Raw genomic sequence first — 19,357 nt, forward strand, 5'->3', positions numbered from 1 at the left:
AATGTTCTTGTTATCAACCATCTTTGGCTGGTTTTGAAGGTTTTCAATTAGACTAGGGTGAGGAAGGACCTAAGTAAGTTATGGAGAGCAAATAAATTCCTTATGCAAATTAGTTTGGAAATTAGACCATCTGATTGGCTGATGCAATTCTCATTAGGGATGGCCATCGGCCATCGATGTTTATAAACCATCGATGGGTTATGGTCGATGTTCCTTAGTTTTGACATCGATCGGATTGAACCAGATGGTTTCACACAATCAATGTCAAGCTCAAACTACTAGTTTTGTTTTGCTATTTCCTGGGACACGGAGCATAGCTCCACCCACGACACCAGTGAAGGCCCGCCCCCGTATTCTGATTGGCCCACAGGCCAGTCAGTCAAATATAATGAATGACCACTGATATGTAACAACATTGATGGCAAAGGCCACAATGGCCATCATTAATACTTATTCAAAACAATCCTTTCCGATTGGTTTATGTACTGTCAGTCAACAGTTTTCTATTTTACTTCTTTTGATTGGACCATCATGCAATAGTCTTCAACCAGGAAGCCAATAGGTCAAGAATGTTCTTGTTATCAACCATCTTTGGCTGGTTTTGAAGGTTTTCAAATAGACTAGGGTGAGGAAGGACCTAAGTAAGTTATGGAGAGCAAATAAATTCCTTATGCAAATTAGTTTGGAAATTAGACCATCTGATTGGCTGATGCAATTCTCATTAGGGATGGCCATCGGCCATCGGCCATCAATGTTTATAAACCATCGATGGGTTATGGTCGATGTTCCTTAGTTTTGACATCGATCGGGTTGAACCAGATGGTTTCACACAATCAATGTCAAGCTCAAACTACTAGTTTTGTTTTGCTATTTCCTGGGACACGGAGCATAGCTCCACCCACGACACCAGTGAAGCCCCGCCCCCGTATTCTGATTGGCCCACAGGCCAGTCAGTCAAATATAATGAATGACCACTGATATGTAACAACATTGATGGCAAAGGCCACAATGGCCATCATTAATACTCATTCAAAACAATCCTTTCCGATTGGTTTATGTACGGTCAGTCAACAGTTTTCTACTTTACTACCTTTGATGGCACCATCATGCAATAGTCTTCAACCAGGAAGCCAATTGGTCAAGAATGTTCTTGTTATCAATCATCTTTGGCTGGTTATGAAGGTTTTCAAATAGACTAGGGTGAGGAAGGACCTAAGTAAGTTATGGAGAGCAAATAAATTCCTTATGCAAATTAGTTTGGAAATTAGACCATCTGATTGGCTGATGCAATTCTCATTAGGGATGGCCATCGGCCATCGATGTTTATAAACCATCGATGGGTTATGGTCGATGTTCCTTAGTTTTGACATCGATCGGGTTGAACCAGATGGTTTCACACAATCAATGTCAAGCTCAAACTACTAGTTTTGTTTTGCTATTTCCTGGGACACGGAGCATAGCTCCACCCACGACACCAGTGAAGCCCCGCCCCCGTATTCTGATTGGCCCACAGGCCAGTCAGTCAAATATAATGAATGACCACTGATATGTAACAACATTGATGGCAAAGGCCACAATGGCCATCCTTAATACTCATTCAAATCAATCCTTTCCGATTGGTTTATGTACTGTCAGTCAACAGTTTTCTATATTACTACTTTTGATGGGACCATCATGCAATAGTCTTCAACCAGGAAGCCAATTGGTCAAAAATGTTCTTGTTATCAACCATCTTTAGCTGGTTTTGAATGTTTTCAATTAGACTAGGGTGAGGAAGGACCTAAGTAAGTTATGGAGAGCAAATAAATTCCTTATGCAAATTAGTTTGGAAATTAGACCATCTGATTGGCTGATGCAATTCTCATTAGGGATGGCCATCGGCCATCGGCCATCGATGTTTATAAACCATCGATGGGTTATGGTCGATGTTTCTTAGTTTTGACATCGATCGGGTTGAACCAGATGGTTTCACACAATCAATGTCAAGCTCAAACTACTAGTTTTGTTTTGCTACTTCCTGGGACACAGAGCATAGCTCCACCCACGACACCAGTGAAGCCCCGCCCCCATATTCTGATTGGTCCACAGGCCAGTCAGTCAAATATAATGAATGACCACTGATATGTAACAACATTGATGGCAAAGGCCACAATGGCCATCATTAATACTCATTCAAAACAATCCTTTCCAATTGGTTTATGTACTGTCAGTCAACAGTTTTCTATTTTACTACTTTTGATGGGACCATCATGCAATAGTCTTCAACTAGAAAGCCAATTGGTCAAGAATGTTCTTGTTATCAACCATCTTTGGCTGGTTTTGACTGTTTTCAAATAGACTAGGGTGAGGAAGGACCTAAGTAAGTTATGGAGAGCAAATAAATTCCTTATGCAAATTAGTTTGGAAATTAGACCATCTGATTGGCTGATGCAATTCTCATTAGGGATGGCCATCGGCCATCGGCCATCGGCCATCAATGTTTATAAACCATCGATGGGTTATGGTCGATGTTCCTTAGTTTTGACATCGATCGGGTTGAACCAGATGGTTTCACACAATCAATGTCAAGCTCAAACTACTAGTTTTGTTTTGCTATTTCCTGGGACACGGAGCATAGCTCCACCCACGACACCAGTGAAGCCCCGCCCCCGTATTCTGATTGGCCCACAGGCCAGTCAGTCAAATATAATGAATGACCACTGATATGTAACAACATTGATGGCAAAGGCCACAATGGCCATCATTAATACTCATTCAAAACAATCCTTTCCGATTTGTTTATGTACTGTCAGTCAACAGTTTTCTATTTTACTACTTTTGATGGGACCACCATGCAATAGTCTTCAACCAGGAAGCCAATTGGTCAAGAATGTTCTTGTTATCAACCATCTTTGGCTGGTTTTGAAGGTTTTCAATTAGACTAGGGTGAGGAAGGACCTAAGTAAGTTATGGAGAGCAAATAAATTCCTTATGCAAATTAGTTTGGAAATTAGACCATCTGATTGGCTGATGCAATTCTCATTAGGGATGGCCATTGGCCATCGGCCATCGATGTTTATAAACCATCGATGGGTTATGGTCGATGTTCCTTAGTTTTGACATCGATCGGGTTGAACCAGATGGTTTCACACAATTAATGTCAAGCTCAAACTACTAGTGTTGTTTTGCTATTTCCTGGGACACGGAGCATAGCTCCGCCCCCGTATTCTGATTGGCCCACAGGCCAGTCAGTCAAATATAATGAATGACCACTGATATGTAACAACATTGATGGCAAAGGCCACAATGGCCATCATTAATACTTATTCAAAACAATCCTTTCCGATTGGTTTATGTACTGTCAGTCAACAGTTTTCTATTTTACTTCTTTTGATTGGACCATCATGCAATAGTCTTCAACCAGGAAGCCAATAGGTCAAGAATGTTCTTGTTATCAACCATCTTTGGCTGGTTTTGAAGGTTTTCAAATAGACTAGGGTGAGGAAGGACCTAAGTAAGTTATGGAGAGCAAATAAATTCCTTATGCAAATTAGTTTGGAAATTAGACCATCTGATTGGCTGATGCAATTCTCATTAGGGATGGCCATCGGCCATCGGCCATCAATGTTTATAAACCATCGATGGGTTATGGTCGATGTTCCTTAGTTTTGACATCGATCGGGTTGAACCAGATGGTTTCACACAATCAATGTCAAGCTCAAACTACTAGTTTTGTTTTGCTATTTCCTGGGACACGGAGCATAGCTCCACCCACGACACCAGTGAAGCCCCGCCCCCGTATTCTGATTGGCCCACAGGCCAGTCAGTCAAATATAATGAATGACCACTGTTATGTAACAACATTGATGGCAAAGGCCACAATGGCCATCATTAATACTCATTCAAAACAATCCTTTCCGATTGGTTTATGTACGGTCAGTCAACAGTTTTCTACTTTACTACCTTTGATGGCACCATCATGCAATAGTCTTCAACCAGGAAGCCAATTGGTCAAGAATGTTCTTGTTATCAATCATCTTTGGCTGGTTATGAAGGTTTTCAAATAGACTAGGGTGAGGAAGGACCTAAGTAAGTTATGGAGAGCAAATAAATTCCTTATGCAAATTAGTTTGGAAATTAGACCATCTGATTGGCTGATGCAATTCTCATTAGGGATGGCCATCGGCCATCGATGTTTATAAACCATCGATGGGTTATGGTCGATGTTCCTTAGTTTTGACATCGATCGGGTTGAACCAGATGGTTTCACACAATCAATGTCAAGCTCAAACTACTAGTTTTGTTTTGCTATTTCCTGGGACACGGAGCATAGCTCCACCCACGACACCAGTGAAGCCCCGCCCCCGTATTCTGATTGGCCCACAGGCCAGTCAGTCAAATATAATGAATGACCACTGATATGTAACAACATTGATGGCAAAGGCCACAATGGCCATCCTTAATACTCATTCAAATCAATCCTTTCCGATTGGTTTATGTACTGTCAGTCAACAGTTTTCTATATTACTACTTTTGATGGGACCATCATGCAATAGTCTTCAACCAGGAAGCCAATTGGTCAAAAATGTTCTTGTTATCAACCATCTTTAGCTGGTTTTGAATGTTTTCAATTAGACTAGGGTGAGGAAGGACCTAAGTAAGTTATGGAGAGCAAATAAATTCCTTATGCAAATTAGTTTGGAAATTAGACCATCTGATTGGCTGATGCAATTCTCATTAGGGATGGCCATCGGCCATCGGCCATCGATGTTTATAAACCATCGATGGGTTATGGTCGATGTTTCTTAGTTTTGACATCGATCGGGTTGAACCAGATGGTTTCACACAATCAATGTCAAGCTCAAACTACTAGTTTTGTTTTGCTACTTCCTGGGACACAGAGCATAGCTCCACCCACGACACCAGTGAAGCCCCGCCCCCATATTCTGATTGGTCCACAGGCCAGTCAGTCAAATATAATGAATGACCACTGATATGTAACAACATTGATGGCAAAGGCCACAATGGCCATCATTAATACTCATTCAAAACAATCCTTTCCAATTGGTTTATGTACTGTCAGTCAACAGTTTTCTATTTTACTACTTTTGATGGGACCATCATGCAATAGTCTTCAACTAGAAAGCCAATTGGTCAAGAATGTTCTTGTTATCAACCATCTTTGGCTGGTTTTGACTGTTTTCAAATAGACTAGGGTGAGGAAGGACCTAAGTAAGTTATGGAGAGCAAATAAATTCCTTATGCAAATTAGTTTGGAAATTAGACCATCTGATTGGCTGATGCAATTCTCATTAGGGATGGCCATCGGCCATCGGCCATCGGCCATCAATGTTTATAAACCATCGATGGGTTATGGTCGATGTTCCTTAGTTTTGACATCGATCGGGTTGAACCAGATGGTTTCACACAATCAATGTCAAGCTCAAACTACTAGTTTTGTTTTGCTATTTCCTGGGACACGGAGCATAGCTCCACCCACGACACCAGTGAAGCCCCGCCCCCGTATTCTGATTGGCCCACAGGCCAGTCAGTCAAATATAATGAATGACCACTGATATGTAACAACATTGATGGCAAAGGCCACAATGGCCATCATTAATACTCATTCAAAACAATCCTTTCCGATTTGTTTATGTACTGTCAGTCAACAGTTTTCTATTTTACTACTTTTGATGGGACCACCATGCAATAGTCTTCAACCAGGAAGCCAATTGGTCAAGAATGTTCTTGTTATCAACCATCTTTGGCTGGTTTTGAAGGTTTTCAATTAGACTAGGGTGAGGAAGGACCTAAGTAAGTTATGGAGAGCAAATAAATTCCTTATGCAAATTAGTTTGGAAATTAGACCATCTGATTGGCTGATGCAATTCTCATTAGGGATGGCCATTGGCCATCGGCCATCGATGTTTATAAACCATCGATGGGTTATGGTCGATGTTCCTTAGTTTTGACATCGATCGGGTTGAACCAGATGGTTTCACACAATTAATGTCAAGCTCAAACTACTAGTGTTGTTTTGCTATTTCCTGGGACACGGAGCATAGCTCCGCCCCCGTATTCTGATTGGCCCACAGGCCAGTCAGTCAAATATAATGAATGACCACTGATATGTAACAACATTGATGGCAAAGGCCACAATGGCCATCATTAATACTCATTCAAAACAATCCTTTCCGATTGGTTTATGTACTGTCAGTCAACAGTTTTCTATTTTACTACTTTTGATGGGACCATCATGCAATAGTCTTCAACCAGGAAGCCAATTGGTCAAGAATGTTCTTGTTATCAACCATCTTTTGCTGGTTTTGACTGTTTTCAAATAGACTAGGGTGAGGAAGGACCTAAGTAAGTTATGGAGAGCAAATAAATTCCTTATGCAAATTAGTTTGGAAATTAGACCATCTGATTGGCTGATGCAATTCTCATTAGGGATGGCCATCGGCCATCGGCCATCAATGTTTATAAACCATCGATGGGTTATGGTCGATGTTCCTTAGTTTTGACATCGATCGGGTTGAACCAGATGGTTTCACACAATCAATGTCAAGCTCAAACTACTAGTTTTGTTTTGCTATTTCCTGGGACACGGAGCATAGCTCCACCCACGACACCAGTGAAGCCCCGCCCCCGTATTCTGATTGGCCCACAGGCCAGTCAGTCAAATATAATGAATGACCACTGATATGTAACAACATTGATGGCAAAGGCCACAATGGCCATCATTAATACTCATTCAAAACAATCCTTTCCGATTGGTTTATGTACAGTCAGTCAACAGTTTTCTATTTTACTACTTTTGATGGGACCATCATGCAATAGTCTTCAACCAGGAAGCCAATTGCTCAAGAATGTTCTTGTTATTACCATCTTTGGCTGGTTTTGAAGGTTTTCAATAAGACTAGGGTGAGGAAGGACCTAAGTAAGTTATGGAGAGCAAATAAATTCCTTATGCAAATTAGTTTTGAAATTAGACCATCTGATTGGCTGATGCAATTCTCATTAGGGATGGCCATCGGCCATCGGCCATCGGCCATCGATGTTTATAAACCATCGATGGGTTATGGTCGATGTTCCTTAGTTTTGACATCGATCGGGTTGAACCAGATGGTTTCACACAATCAATGTCAAGCTCAAACTACTAGTTTTGTTTTGCTACTTCCTGGGACACAGAGCATAGCTCCACCCACGACACCAGTGAAGCCCCGCCCCCATATTCTGATTGGTCCACAGGCCAGTCAGTCAAATATAATGAATGACCACTGATATGTAACAACATTGATGGCAAAGGCCACAATGGCCATCATTAATACTCATTCAAAACAATCCTTTCCAATTGGTTTATGTACTGTCAGTCAACAGTTTTCTATTTTACTACTTTTGATGGGACCATCATGCAATAGTCTTCAACTAGGAAGCCAATTGGTCAAGAATGTTCTTGTTATCAACCATCTTTGGCTGGTTTTGACTGTTTTCAAATAGACTAGGGTGAGGAAGGACCTAAGTAAGTTATGGAGAGCAAATAAATTCCTTATGCAAATTAGTTTGGAAATTAGACCATCTGATTGGCTGATGCAATTCTCATTAGGGATGGCCATCGGCCATCGGCCATCGGCCATCAATGTTTATAAACCATCGATGGGTTATGGTCGATGTTCCTTAGTTTTGACATCGATCGGGTTGAACCAGATGGTTTCACACAATCAATGTCAAGCTCAAACTACTAGTGTTGTTTTGCTATTTCCTGGGACACGGAGCATAGCTCCACCCACGACACCAGTGAAGCCCCGCCCCCGTATTCTGATTGGCCCACAGGCCAGTCAGTCAAATATAATGAATGACCACTGATATGTAACAACATTGATGGCAAAGGCCACAATGGCCATCATTAATACTCATTCAAAACAGTCCTTTCCGATTTGTTTATGTACTGTCAGTCAACAGTTTTCTATTTTACTACTTTTGATGGGACCACCATGCAATAGTCTTCAACCAGGAAGCCAATTGGTCAAGAATGTTCTTGTTATCAACCATCTTTGGCTGGTTTTGAAGGTTTTCAATTAGACTAGGGTGAGGAAGGACCTAAGTAAGTTATGGAGAGCAAATAAATTCCTTATGCAAATTAGTTTGGAAATTAGACCATCTGATTGGCTGATGCAATTCTCATTAGGGATGGCCATTGGCCATCGGCCATCGATGTTTATAAACCATCGATGGGTTATGGTCGATGTTCCTTAGTTTTGACATCGATCGGGTTGAACCAGATGGTTTCACACAATTAATGTCAAGCTCAAACTACTAGTGTTGTTTTGCTATTTCCTGGGACACGGAGCATAGCTCCGCCCCCGTATTCTGATTGGCCCACAGGCCAGTCAGTCAAATATAATGAATGACCACTGATATGTAACAACATTGATGGCAAAGGCCACAATGGCCATCCTTAATACTCATTCAAATCAATCCTTTCCGATTGGTTTATGTACTGTCAGTCAACAGTTTTCTATATTACTACTTTTGATGGGACCATCATGCAATAGTCTTCAACCAGGAAGCCAATTGGTCAAGAATGTTCTTGTTATCAACCATCTTTAGCTGGTTTTGAAGGTTTTCAATTAGACTAGGGTGAGGAAGGACCTAAGTAAGTTATGGAGAGCAAATAAATTCCTTATGCAAATTAGTTTGGAAATTAGACCATCTGATTGGCTGATGCAATTCTCATTAGGGATGGCCATCGGCCATCGATGTTTATAAACCATCGATGGGTTATGGTCGATGTTCCTTAGTTTTGACATTGATCGGGTTGAACCAGATGGTTTCACACAATCAATGTCAAGCTCAAACTACTAGTTTTGTTTTGCTATTTCCTGGGACACGGAGCATAGCTCCACCCACGACACCAGTGAAGCCCCGCCCCCGTATTCTGATTGGTACACAGGCCAGTCAGTCAAATATAATGAATGACCACTGATATGTAACAACATTGATGGCAAAGGCCACAATGGCCATCATTAATACTCATTCAAAACAATCCTTTCCGATTGGTTTATGTACTGTCAGTCAACAGTTTTCTATTTTACTACTTTTGATGGGACCATCATGCAATAGTCTTCAACTAGGAAGCCAATTGGTCAAGAATGTTCTTGTTATCAACCATCTTTTGCTGGTTTTGACTGTTTTCAAATAGACTAGGGTGAGGAAGGACCTAAGTAAGTTATGGAGAGCAAATAAATTCCTTATGCAAATTAGTTTGGAAATTAGACCATCTGATTGGCTGATGCAATTCTCATTAGGGATGGCCATCGGCCATCGATGTTTATAAACCATCGATGGGTTATGGTCGATGTTCCTTAGTTTTGACATCGATCGGGTTGAACCAGATGGTTTCACACAATTAATGTCAAGCGCAAACTACTACTGTTGTTTTGCTATTTCCTGGGACACGGAGCATAGCTCCGCCCCCGTATTCTGATTGGCCCACAGGCCAGTCAGTCAAATATAATGAATGACCACTGATATGTAACAACATTGATGGCAAAGGCCACAATGGCCATCCTTAATACTCATTCAAATCAATCCTTTCCGATTGGTTTATGTACTGTCAGTCAACAGTTTTCTATATTACTACTTTTGATGGGACCATCATGCAATAGTCTTCAACCAGGAAGCCAATTGGTCAAGAATGTTCTTGTTATCAACCATCTTTAGCTGGTTTTGAAAGTTTTCAATTAGACTAGGGTGAGGAAGGACCTAAGTAAGTTATGGAGAGCAAATAAATTCCTTATGCAAATTTGTTTGGAAATTAGACCATCTGATTGGCTGATGCAATTCTCATTAGGGATGGCCATCGGCCATCGATGTTTATAAACCATCGATGGGTTATGGTCGATGTTCCTTAGTTTTGACATCGATCGGGTTGAACCAGATGGTTTCACACAATCAATGTCAAGCTCAAACTACTAGTTTTGTTTTGCTATTTCCTGGGACACGGAGCATAGCTCCACCCACGACACCAGTGAAGCCCCGCCCCCGTATTCTGATTGGCCCACAGGCCAGTCAGTCAAATATAATGAATGACCACTGATATGTAACAACATTGATGGCAAAGGCCACAATGGCCATCATTAATACTCATTCAAAACAATCCTTTCCGATTGGTTTATGTACTGTCAGTCAACAGTTTTCTATTTTACTACTTTTGATGGGACCATCATGCAATAGTCTTCAACCAGGAAGCCAATTGGTCAAGAATGTTCTTGTTATCAACCATCTTTGGCTGGTTTTGAAGGTTTTCAAATAGACTAGGGTGAGGAAGGACCTAAGTAAGTTATGGAGAGCAAATAAATTCCTTATGCAAATTAGTTTGGAAATTAGACCATCTGATTGGCTGATGCAATTCTCATTAGGGATGGCCATCGGCCATCGATGTTTATAAACCATCGATGGGTTATGGTCGATGTTCCTTAGTTTTGACATCGATCGGGTTGAACCAGATGGTTTCACACAATCAATGTCAAGCTCAAACTACTAGTTTTGTTTTGCTATTTCCTGGGACACGGAGCATAGCTCCACCCACGACACCAGTGAAGCCCCGCCCCCGTATTCTGATTGGCCCACAGGCCAGTCAGTCAAATATAATGAATGACCACTGATATGTAACAACATTGATGGCAAAGGCCACAATGGCCATCATTAATACTCATTCAAAACAATCCTTTCCGATTGGTTTATGTACAGTCAGTCAACAGTTTTCTATTTTACTACTTTTGATGGGACCATCATGCAATAGTCTTCAACCAGGAAGCCAATTGCTCAAGAATGTTCTTGTTATTACCATCTTTGGCTGGTTTTGAAGGTTTTCAATAAGACTAGGGTGAGGAAGGACCTAAGTAAGTTATGGAGAGCAAATAAATTCCTTATGCAAATTAGTTTGGAAATTAGACCATCTGATTGGCTGATGCAATTCTCATTAGGGATGGCCATCGGCCATCGGCCATCGATGTTTATAAACCATCGATGGGTTATGGTCGATGTTCCTTAGTTTTGACATCGATCGGGTTGAACCAGATGGTTTCACACAATCAATGTCAAGCTCAAACTACTAGTTTTGTTTTGCTACTTCCTGGGACACAGAGCATAGCTCCACCCACGACACCAGTGAAGCCCCGCCCCCATATTCTGATTGGTCCACAGGCCAGTCAGTCAAATATAATGAATGACCACTGATATGTAACAACATTGATGGCAAAGGCCACAATGGCCATCATTAATTCTCATTCAAAACAATCCTTTCCGATTGGATTATGTACTGTCAGTCAACAGTTTTCTATTTTACTACTTTTGATGGGACCATCATGCAATAGTCTTCAACCAGGAAGCCAATTGGTCAAGAATGTTCTTGTTATCAACCATCTTTGGCTGGTTTTGAAGGTTTTCAATTAGACTAGGGTGAGGAAGGACCTAAGTAAGTTATGGAGAGCAAATAAATTCCTTATGCAAATTAGTTTGGAAATTAGACCATCTGATTGGCTGATGCAATTCTCATTAGGGAGGGCCATCGGCCATCGATGTTTATAAACCATCGTTGGGTTATGGTCGATGTCCCTTAGTTTTGACATCGATCGGGTTGAACCAGATGGTTTCACACAATCAATGTCAAGCTCAAACTACTAGTTTTGTTTTGCTATTTCCTGGGACATGGAGCATAGCTCCACCCACGACACCAGTGAAGCCCCGCCCCCGTATTCTGATTGGCCCACAGGCCAGTCAGTCAAATATAATAAATGACCACTGATATGTAACAACATTGATGGCAAAGGCCACAATGGCCATCATTAATACTCATTCAAAACAATCCTTTCCGATTGGTTTATATACTGTCAGTCAACAGTTTTCTATTTTACTTCTTTTGATTGGACCATCCTGCAATAGTCTTCAACCAGGAAGCCAATTGGTCAAGAATGTTCTTGTTATCAACCATCTTTGGCTGGTTTTGAAGGTTTTCAATAAGACTAGGGTGAGGAAGGACCTAAGTAAGTTATGGAGAGCAAATAAATTCCTTATGCAAATTAGTTTGGAAATTAGACCATCTGATTGGCTGATGCAATTCTCATTAGGGATGGCCATCGGCCATCGATGTTTATAAACCATCGATGGGTTATGGTCGATGTTCCTTAGTTTTGACATTGATCTGGTTGAACCAGATGGTTTCACAAAATCAATGTCAAGCTCAAACTACTTGTTTTGTTTTGCTATTTCCTGGGACACGGAGCATAACCCCGCCCCCGTATTCTGATTGGCCCATAGGCCAGTCAGTCAAATATAATGAATGACCACTGATATGTAACAACATTGATGGCAAAGGCCACAATGGCCATCATTAATACTCATTCAAAACAATCCTTTACGATTGGTTTATGTACTGTCAGTCAACAGTTTTCTATTTTACTACTTTTGATGGGACCATCATGCAATAGTCTTCAACCAGGAAGCCAATTGGTCAAGAATGTTCTTGTTATCAACCATCTTTGGCTGGTTTTGAAGGTTTTCAATTAGACTAGGGTGAGGAAGGACCTAAGTAAGTTATGGAGAGCAAATAAATTCCTTATGCAAATTAGTTTGGAAATTAGATCATCTGATTGGCTGATGCAATTCTCATTAGGGATGGCCATCGGCCATCGATGTTTATAAACCATCGATGGGTTATGGTCGATGTTCCTTAGTTTTGACATTGATCGGGTTGAACCAGATGGTTTCACACAATCAATGTCAAGCTCAAACTACAAGTTTTGTTTTGCTATTTCCTGGGACACGGAGCATAGCTCCACCCACGACACCAGTGAAGGCCCGCCCCCATATTCTGATTGGCCCACAGGCCAGTCAGTCAAATATAATGAATGACCACTGATATGTAACAACATTAATGGCAAAGGCCACAATGGCCATCATTAATACTCATTCAAAACAATCCTTTCCGATTGGTTTATGTACTGTCAGCCAACAGTTTTCTATTTTACCACTTTTGATGGGACCATCATGCAATAGTCTTCAACCAGGAAGTCAATTTGTCAAGAATGCTCTTTTTATCAACGCTAATAAAAAACCCAACTCAAAGCTAATAAAAAACCCAAGTACTAACCAGGCCCATCACTGCTTAGCTTCCAAGATCAGACAAGATTAGGCTTATTCAATGTGGTATGGCTGTGGGTAAGATACAGGCACTTTTTTGCCCTCTTCTACTTCTATAACCAGGTAAGCTAATAAAAAAGTTTCCTAACTGTTTTGGCTTACTGAAAAAAATCATGTGTTGATAATGTAAAAAGACCTACAAGACATGATATAAGCATGTGGTCTCAAATTAAACTACTAAAGAGGCTCAACACTGTTTAGCTGCCAAAAGCAGTTGGGATTGGGCCTAAACAGTCTGGTAAGTTTTTAGGTGATGGCTATTGTGTCTGTTTGACCTCTTCCAAATGTCTGTACTGGCAATAAAAAAAGTTTCCAATTTCAATAGCTAGAGAATAAAAACAATTTGCCAGTAGGAAAATTTTTTATTAGCTTACCTGGTTATAGAAGTAGAAGAGTGCAAAAAAGTGCCTGTATCTCACCTACAGCCATACCACATTGGATACGCCCAATCTCGTCTGATCTTGGAAGCTAAGCAGTGATGGGCCTGGTTAGTACTTGGGTGGGAGACTACATGGGTGCACCAGGTGCTGTAGGTTATTTCCAATTACTGGCAAATTGTTTTTATTCTCTAGCTATTTAAATTGGAAACTTTTTTTTATTGCCAGTACAGACATTTGAAAGAGAGGTCAAACAGACACAATAGCCATAACCTAAAAACTTACCACACTGTTTAGGCCCAATCCCAACTGCTTTTGGCAGCTAAACAGTATTGAGCCTCTTTAGTAGTTTAATTTGAGACCACCTGCTAATATTATGTCCTGTACGTCTTTTTACATTATCAACACATGATTTTTTTCAGTAAGCCAAAACAGCTAGGAAACTTTTTTATTAGTTTACCTGGTTATAGAAGTAGAAGAGGGCAAAAAAGTGCCTGTATCTTACCCACAGCCATACCACATTGAATAAGCCTAATCTCGTCTGATCTTGGAAGCTAAGCAGTGATGGGCCTGGTTAGTACTTGGGTGGGAGACCACATGGGAACACCAGGTGCTGTAGGATTTTTCCCATTACTGGCAAATTGTTTTTATTCTCTAGCTATTTAAATTGGAAACTTTTTCTTTTTATTGCCAATACAGACATTTGGGAGAGGTCAAACAGACACAATAGCCATCACCTAAAAACTTACCACACTGTTTAGGCCCAATTCCAACTGCTTTTGGCAGCTAAACAGTGTTGAGCCTCTTTAGTAGTTTAATTTGAGACCACATGTTTATATCATGTCCTGTAGGTCTTTTTACATTATCAACACATTATTTTTTTCAGTAAGCCAAAACAGTTAGGAAACTTTTTTATTAGCTTACCTGGTTATAGAAGTAGAAGAGGGCAAAAAAGTGCCTGTATCTTACCCACAGCCATACCACATTGAATAAGCCTAATCTCGTCTGATCTTGGAAGCTAAGCAGTGATGGGCCTGGTTAGTACTTGGGTGGGAGACCAGATGGGAACACCAGGTGCTGTAGGTTTTTTCCAATTACTGGCAAATTGTTTTTATTCTCTAGCTATTTAAATTGGAAACTTTTTTTATTGCCAGTACAGACATTTGGAAGAGGTCAAACAGACACAATAGCCATCACCTAAAAACTAACCACACTGCTTAGGCCCAATCCCAACTGCTTTTGGCAGCAAAACAGTGTTGAGCCTCTTTAGTAGTTTAATTTGAGACCACCTGCTTATATCATGTCCTGTAGGTCTTTTTACATTATCAACACATGATTTTTTTTCAGTAAGCCAAAACAGTTAGGAAACTTTTTTTTAGCTTACCTGGTTATAGAAGTAGAAGAGTGCAAAAAAGTGCCTGTATCTCACCTACAGCCATACCACATTGGATACGCCCAATCTCGTCTGATCTTGGAAGCTAAGCAGTGATGGGCCTGGTTAGTACTTGGGTGGGTGACCACATGGGAACACCAGGTGCTGTAGGTTTTTTACCATTACTGGCAAATTGTTTTTATTCTCTAGCTATTTAAATTGGAAACTTTTTTTTATTGCCAGTACAGACATTTGGAAGAGGTCAAACAGACACAATAGCCATCACCTAAAAACTTACCACACTGTTTAGGCCCAATTTCAACTGCTTTTGGCAGCTAAACAGTGTTGAGCCTCTTTAGTAGTTTAATTTGAGACCACATGCTTATATCATGTCCTGTAGGTCTTTTTACATTATCAACACATGATTTTTTTCAGTAGGCCAAAACAGTTAGGAAACTTTTTGATTAGCTTACCTGGTTATAGAAGTAGAAGAGGGCAAAAAAGTGCCTGTATCTCACCTACAGCCATACCACATTGAATAAGCCTAATCTCGTCTGATCTTGGAAGCTAAGCAGTGATGGGCCTGGTTAGTACTTGGGTGGGAGACTACATGGGAGCACCAGGTGCTGTAAGTTTTTTCCAATTACTGGCAAATTGTTTTTATTCTCTAGCTATTTAAATTGGAAACTTTTTTTTATTGCCAGTACAGACATTTGAAAGAGAGGTCAAACAGACACAATAGCCATCACCTAAAAACTTACCACACTGTTTAGGCCCAATCCCAACTGCTTTTGGCAGCTAAACAGTATTGAGCCTCTTTAGTAGTTTAATTTGAGACCACCTGCTAATATCATGTCCTGTAGGTCTTTTTACATTATCAACACATGGTTTTTTTCAGTAAGCCAAAACAGTTAGGAAACTTTTTTATTAGCTTACCTGGTTATAGAAGTAGAAGAGTGCAAAAAAGTGCACGTATCTCACCTACAGTCATACCACATTGGATACACCCCATCTCGTCTGATCTTGGAAGCTAAGCAGTGATGGGCCTGGTTAGTACTTGGGTGGGGGACCACATGGGAACACCAGGTGCTGTAGGTTTTTTCCCATTACTGGCAAATTGTTTTTATTCTCTAGCTATTTAAATTGGAAACTTTTTCTTTTTATTGCCAATACAGACATTTGGGAGAGGTCAAACAGACACAATAGCCATCACATAAAAACTTACCACACTGTTTAGGCCCAATTCCAACTGCTTTTGGCAGCTAAACAGTGTTGAGCCTCTTTAGTAGTTTAATTTGAGACCACCTGGTAATATTATGTCCTGTACGTCTTTTTACATTACCAACACATGATTTTTTTCAGTAAGCCAAAACAGTTAGGAAACTTTTTTATTAGCTTACCTGGTTATGGAGGTAGAAGAGGGCAAAAAAGTGCCTGTATCTCATCTACAGCCATACCACATTGGACAAACCGAAGCTCGTCTGATCTTGGAAGCTAAGCAGTGTTGGGCCTGTTTAGTACTTGGGTGGGAGACCACATGGGAACACCAGATGCTGTAGGTTTTTCCCATTACTGGCAAATTGTTTTTATTCTCTAGCTATTTAAATTGGAAACTTTTTCTTTTTATTGCCAATACAGACATTTGGGAGAGGTCAAACAGACACAATAGCCATCACCTAAAAACTTACCACACTGTTTAGGCCCAATTCCAACTGCTTTTGGCAGCTAAACAGTGTTGAGCCTCTTTAGTAGTTTAATTTGAGACCACATGCTTATATCATGTCCTGTAGGTCTTTTTACATTATCAACATATGATTTTTTTCAGTAAGCCAAAACAGTTAGGAAACTTTTTGATTAGCTTACCTGGTTATAGAAGTAGAAGAGGGCAAAAAAGTGCCTGTATCTTACCCACAGCCATACCACATTGAATAAGCCTAATCTCGTCTGATCTTGGAAGCTAAGCAGTGATGGGAATGGTTAGTACTTGGGTGGTAGACCACATGGGAACACCAGGTGCTGTAGGTTTTTTCCCATTACTGGCAAATTGTTTTTATTCTCTAGCTATTTAAATTGGAAACTTTTTTTATTGCCAGTACAGACATTTGGAAGAGGTTAAACAGACACAATAGCCATCACCTAAAAACTTACCACACTGTTTAGGCCCAATCCCAACTGCTTTTGGCAGCTAAACAGTGTTGAGCCTCTTTAGTAGTTTAATTTGAGACCACCTGCTTATATCATGTCCTGTAGGTCTTTTTACATTATCAACACATGATTTTTTTCAGTAAGCCAAAACAGTTAGGAAACTTTTTTTTTAGCTTACCTGGTTATAGAAGTAGAAGAGTGCAAAAAAGTGCCTGTATCTCACCTACAGCCATACCACATTGGATACGCCCAATCTCGTCTGATCTTGGAAGCTAAGCAGTGATGGGCCTGGTTAGTACTTGGGTGGGTGACCACATGGGAACACCAGGTGCTGTAGGTTTTTTACCATTACTGGCAAATTGTTTTTATTCTCTAGCTATTTAAATTGGAAACTTTTTTTTATTGCCAGTACAGACATTTGGAAGAGGTCAAACAGACACAATAGCCATCACCTAAAAACTTACCACACTGTTTAGGCCCAATTTCAACTGCTTTTGGCAGCTAAACAGTGTTGAGCCTCTTTAGTAGTTTAATTTGAGACCACATGCTTATATCATGTCCTGTAGGTCTTTTTACATTATCAACACATGATTTTTTTCAGTAAGCCAAAACAGTTAGGAAACTTTTTGATTAGCTTACCTGGTTATAGAAGTAGAAGAGGGCAAAAAAGTGCCTGTATCTCACCTACAGCCATACCACATTGAATAAGCCTAATCTCGTCTGATCTTGGAAGCTAAGCAGTGATGGGCCTGGTTAGTACTTGGGTGGGAGACTACATGGGAGCACCAGGTGCTGTAGGTTATTTCCAATTACTGGCAAATTGTTTTTATTCTCTAGCTATTTAAATTGGAAACTTTTTTTATTGCCAGTACAGACATTTGAAAGAGAGGTCAAACAGACACAATAGCCATCACCTAAAAACTTACCACACTGTTTAGGCCCAATCCCAACTGCTTTTGGCAGCTAAACAGTATTGAGCCTCTTTAGTAGTTTAATTTGAGACCACCTGCTAATATCATGTCCTGTAGGTCTTTTTACATTATCAACACATGATTTTTTTCAGTAAGCCAAAACAGTTAGGAAACTTTTTTATTAGCTTACCTGGTTATAGAAGTAGAAGAGTGCAAAAAAGTGCACGTATCTCACCTACAGTCCTACCACTTTGGATACACCCCATCTCGTCTGATCTTGGAAGCTAAGCAGTGATGGGCCTGGTTAGTACTTGGGTGGGGGACCACATGGGAACACCAGGTGCTGTAGGTTTTTTCCCATTACTGGCAAATTGTTTTTATTCTCTAGCTATTTAAATTGGAAACTTTTTCTTTTTATTGCCAATACAGACATTTGGGAGAGGTCAAACAGACACAATAGCCATCACATAAAAACTTACCACACTGTTTAGGCCCAATTCCAACTGCTTTTGGCAGCTAAACAGTGTTGAGCCTCTTTAGTAGTTTAATTTGAGACCACCTGCTAATATTATGTCCTGTACGTCTTTTTACATTACCAACACATGATTTTTTTCAGTAAGCCAAAACAGTTAGGAAACTTTTTTATTAGCTTACCTGGTTATGGAAGTAGAAGAGGGCAAAAAAGTGCCTGTATCTCATCTACAGCCATACCACATTGGACAAACCGAATCTCGTCTGATCTTGGAAGCTAAGCAGTGATGGGCCTGGTTAGTACTTGGGTGGGTGACCACATGGGAACACCAGGTGCTGTAGGTTTTTTACCATTACTGGCAAATTGTTTTTATTCTCTAGCTATTTAAATTGGAAACTTTTTTTTATTGCCAGTACAGACATTTGGAAGAGGTCAAACAGACACAATAGCCATCACCTAAAAACTTACCACACTGTTTAGGCCCAATTCCAACTGCTTTTGGCAGCTAAACAGTGTTGAGCCTCTTTAGTAGTTTAATTTGAGACCACATGCTTATATCATGTCCTGTAGGTCTTTTTACATTATCAACACATGATTTTTTTCAGTAAGCCAAAACAGTTAGGAAACTTTTTGATTAGCTTACCTGGTTATAGAAGTAGAAGAGGGCAAAAAAGTGCAAATATCTCACCTACAGCCATACCACATTGGATACGCCCAATCTCGTCTGATCTTGGAAGCTAAGCAGTGATGGGCCTGGTTAGTACTTGGGTGGGTGACCACATGGGAACACCAGGTGCTGTAGGTTTTTTCCCATTACTGGCAAATTGTTTTTATTCTCTAGCTATTCAAATTGGAAACTTTTTTTATTGCCAGTACAGACATTTGGAAGAGGTCAAAC

General features: G+C 40.4%; 8 non-coding genes and 5 pseudogenes across 8 annotated transcripts; all 13 read left to right on the forward strand.

Annotated features, from left to right (window-relative positions):
• The first annotated feature begins 13,599 nt into the window (after positions 1 to 13,599).
• Positions 13,600 to 13,718, forward strand: LOC146023986 (5S ribosomal RNA). The gene has a single exon (XR_014453385.1). It is a non-coding gene; the product is annotated as a 5S ribosomal RNA (ribosomal RNA).
• A 344-nt stretch (positions 13,719 to 14,062) lies between these two features.
• Positions 14,063 to 14,181, forward strand: LOC146024768 (5S ribosomal RNA; annotated as a pseudogene).
• Positions 14,182 to 14,526: 345 nt separating this feature from the next.
• LOC146024758 (5S ribosomal RNA) lies at positions 14,527 to 14,645 on the forward strand (annotated as a pseudogene).
• Positions 14,646 to 14,986: 341 nt separating this feature from the next.
• On the forward strand, positions 14,987 to 15,105 carry LOC146023088 (5S ribosomal RNA). The gene has a single exon (XR_014452517.1). It is a non-coding gene; the product is annotated as a 5S ribosomal RNA (ribosomal RNA).
• Positions 15,106 to 15,447: 342 nt separating this feature from the next.
• On the forward strand, positions 15,448 to 15,566 carry LOC146024938 (5S ribosomal RNA; annotated as a pseudogene).
• Positions 15,567 to 15,910: 344 nt separating this feature from the next.
• On the forward strand, positions 15,911 to 16,029 carry LOC146022809 (5S ribosomal RNA). The gene has a single exon (XR_014452250.1). It is a non-coding gene; the product is annotated as a 5S ribosomal RNA (ribosomal RNA).
• Positions 16,030 to 16,374: 345 nt separating this feature from the next.
• Positions 16,375 to 16,493, forward strand: LOC146025121 (5S ribosomal RNA; annotated as a pseudogene).
• A 344-nt stretch (positions 16,494 to 16,837) lies between these two features.
• On the forward strand, positions 16,838 to 16,956 carry LOC146025209 (5S ribosomal RNA; annotated as a pseudogene).
• Positions 16,957 to 17,297: 341 nt separating this feature from the next.
• On the forward strand, positions 17,298 to 17,416 carry LOC146023203 (5S ribosomal RNA). Its single transcript, XR_014452628.1, has one exon. It is a non-coding gene; the product is annotated as a 5S ribosomal RNA (ribosomal RNA).
• A 342-nt stretch (positions 17,417 to 17,758) lies between these two features.
• LOC146024534 (5S ribosomal RNA) lies at positions 17,759 to 17,877 on the forward strand. Its single transcript, XR_014453910.1, has one exon. It is a non-coding gene; the product is annotated as a 5S ribosomal RNA (ribosomal RNA).
• A 343-nt stretch (positions 17,878 to 18,220) lies between these two features.
• Positions 18,221 to 18,339, forward strand: LOC146024314 (5S ribosomal RNA). Its single transcript, XR_014453699.1, has one exon. It is a non-coding gene; the product is annotated as a 5S ribosomal RNA (ribosomal RNA).
• Positions 18,340 to 18,684: 345 nt separating this feature from the next.
• On the forward strand, positions 18,685 to 18,803 carry LOC146023905 (5S ribosomal RNA). The gene has a single exon (XR_014453306.1). It is a non-coding gene; the product is annotated as a 5S ribosomal RNA (ribosomal RNA).
• A 342-nt stretch (positions 18,804 to 19,145) lies between these two features.
• LOC146023317 (5S ribosomal RNA) lies at positions 19,146 to 19,264 on the forward strand. The gene has a single exon (XR_014452739.1). It is a non-coding gene; the product is annotated as a 5S ribosomal RNA (ribosomal RNA).
• Positions 19,265 to 19,357: the final 93 nt, after the last annotated feature.

Source organism: Crinia signifera, chromosome 7, assembly GCF_055691185.1.
Source record: "Crinia signifera chromosome 7, ASM5569118v1, whole genome shotgun sequence".
Lineage (NCBI taxonomy): Eukaryota > Metazoa > Chordata > Amphibia > Anura > Myobatrachidae > Crinia > Crinia signifera.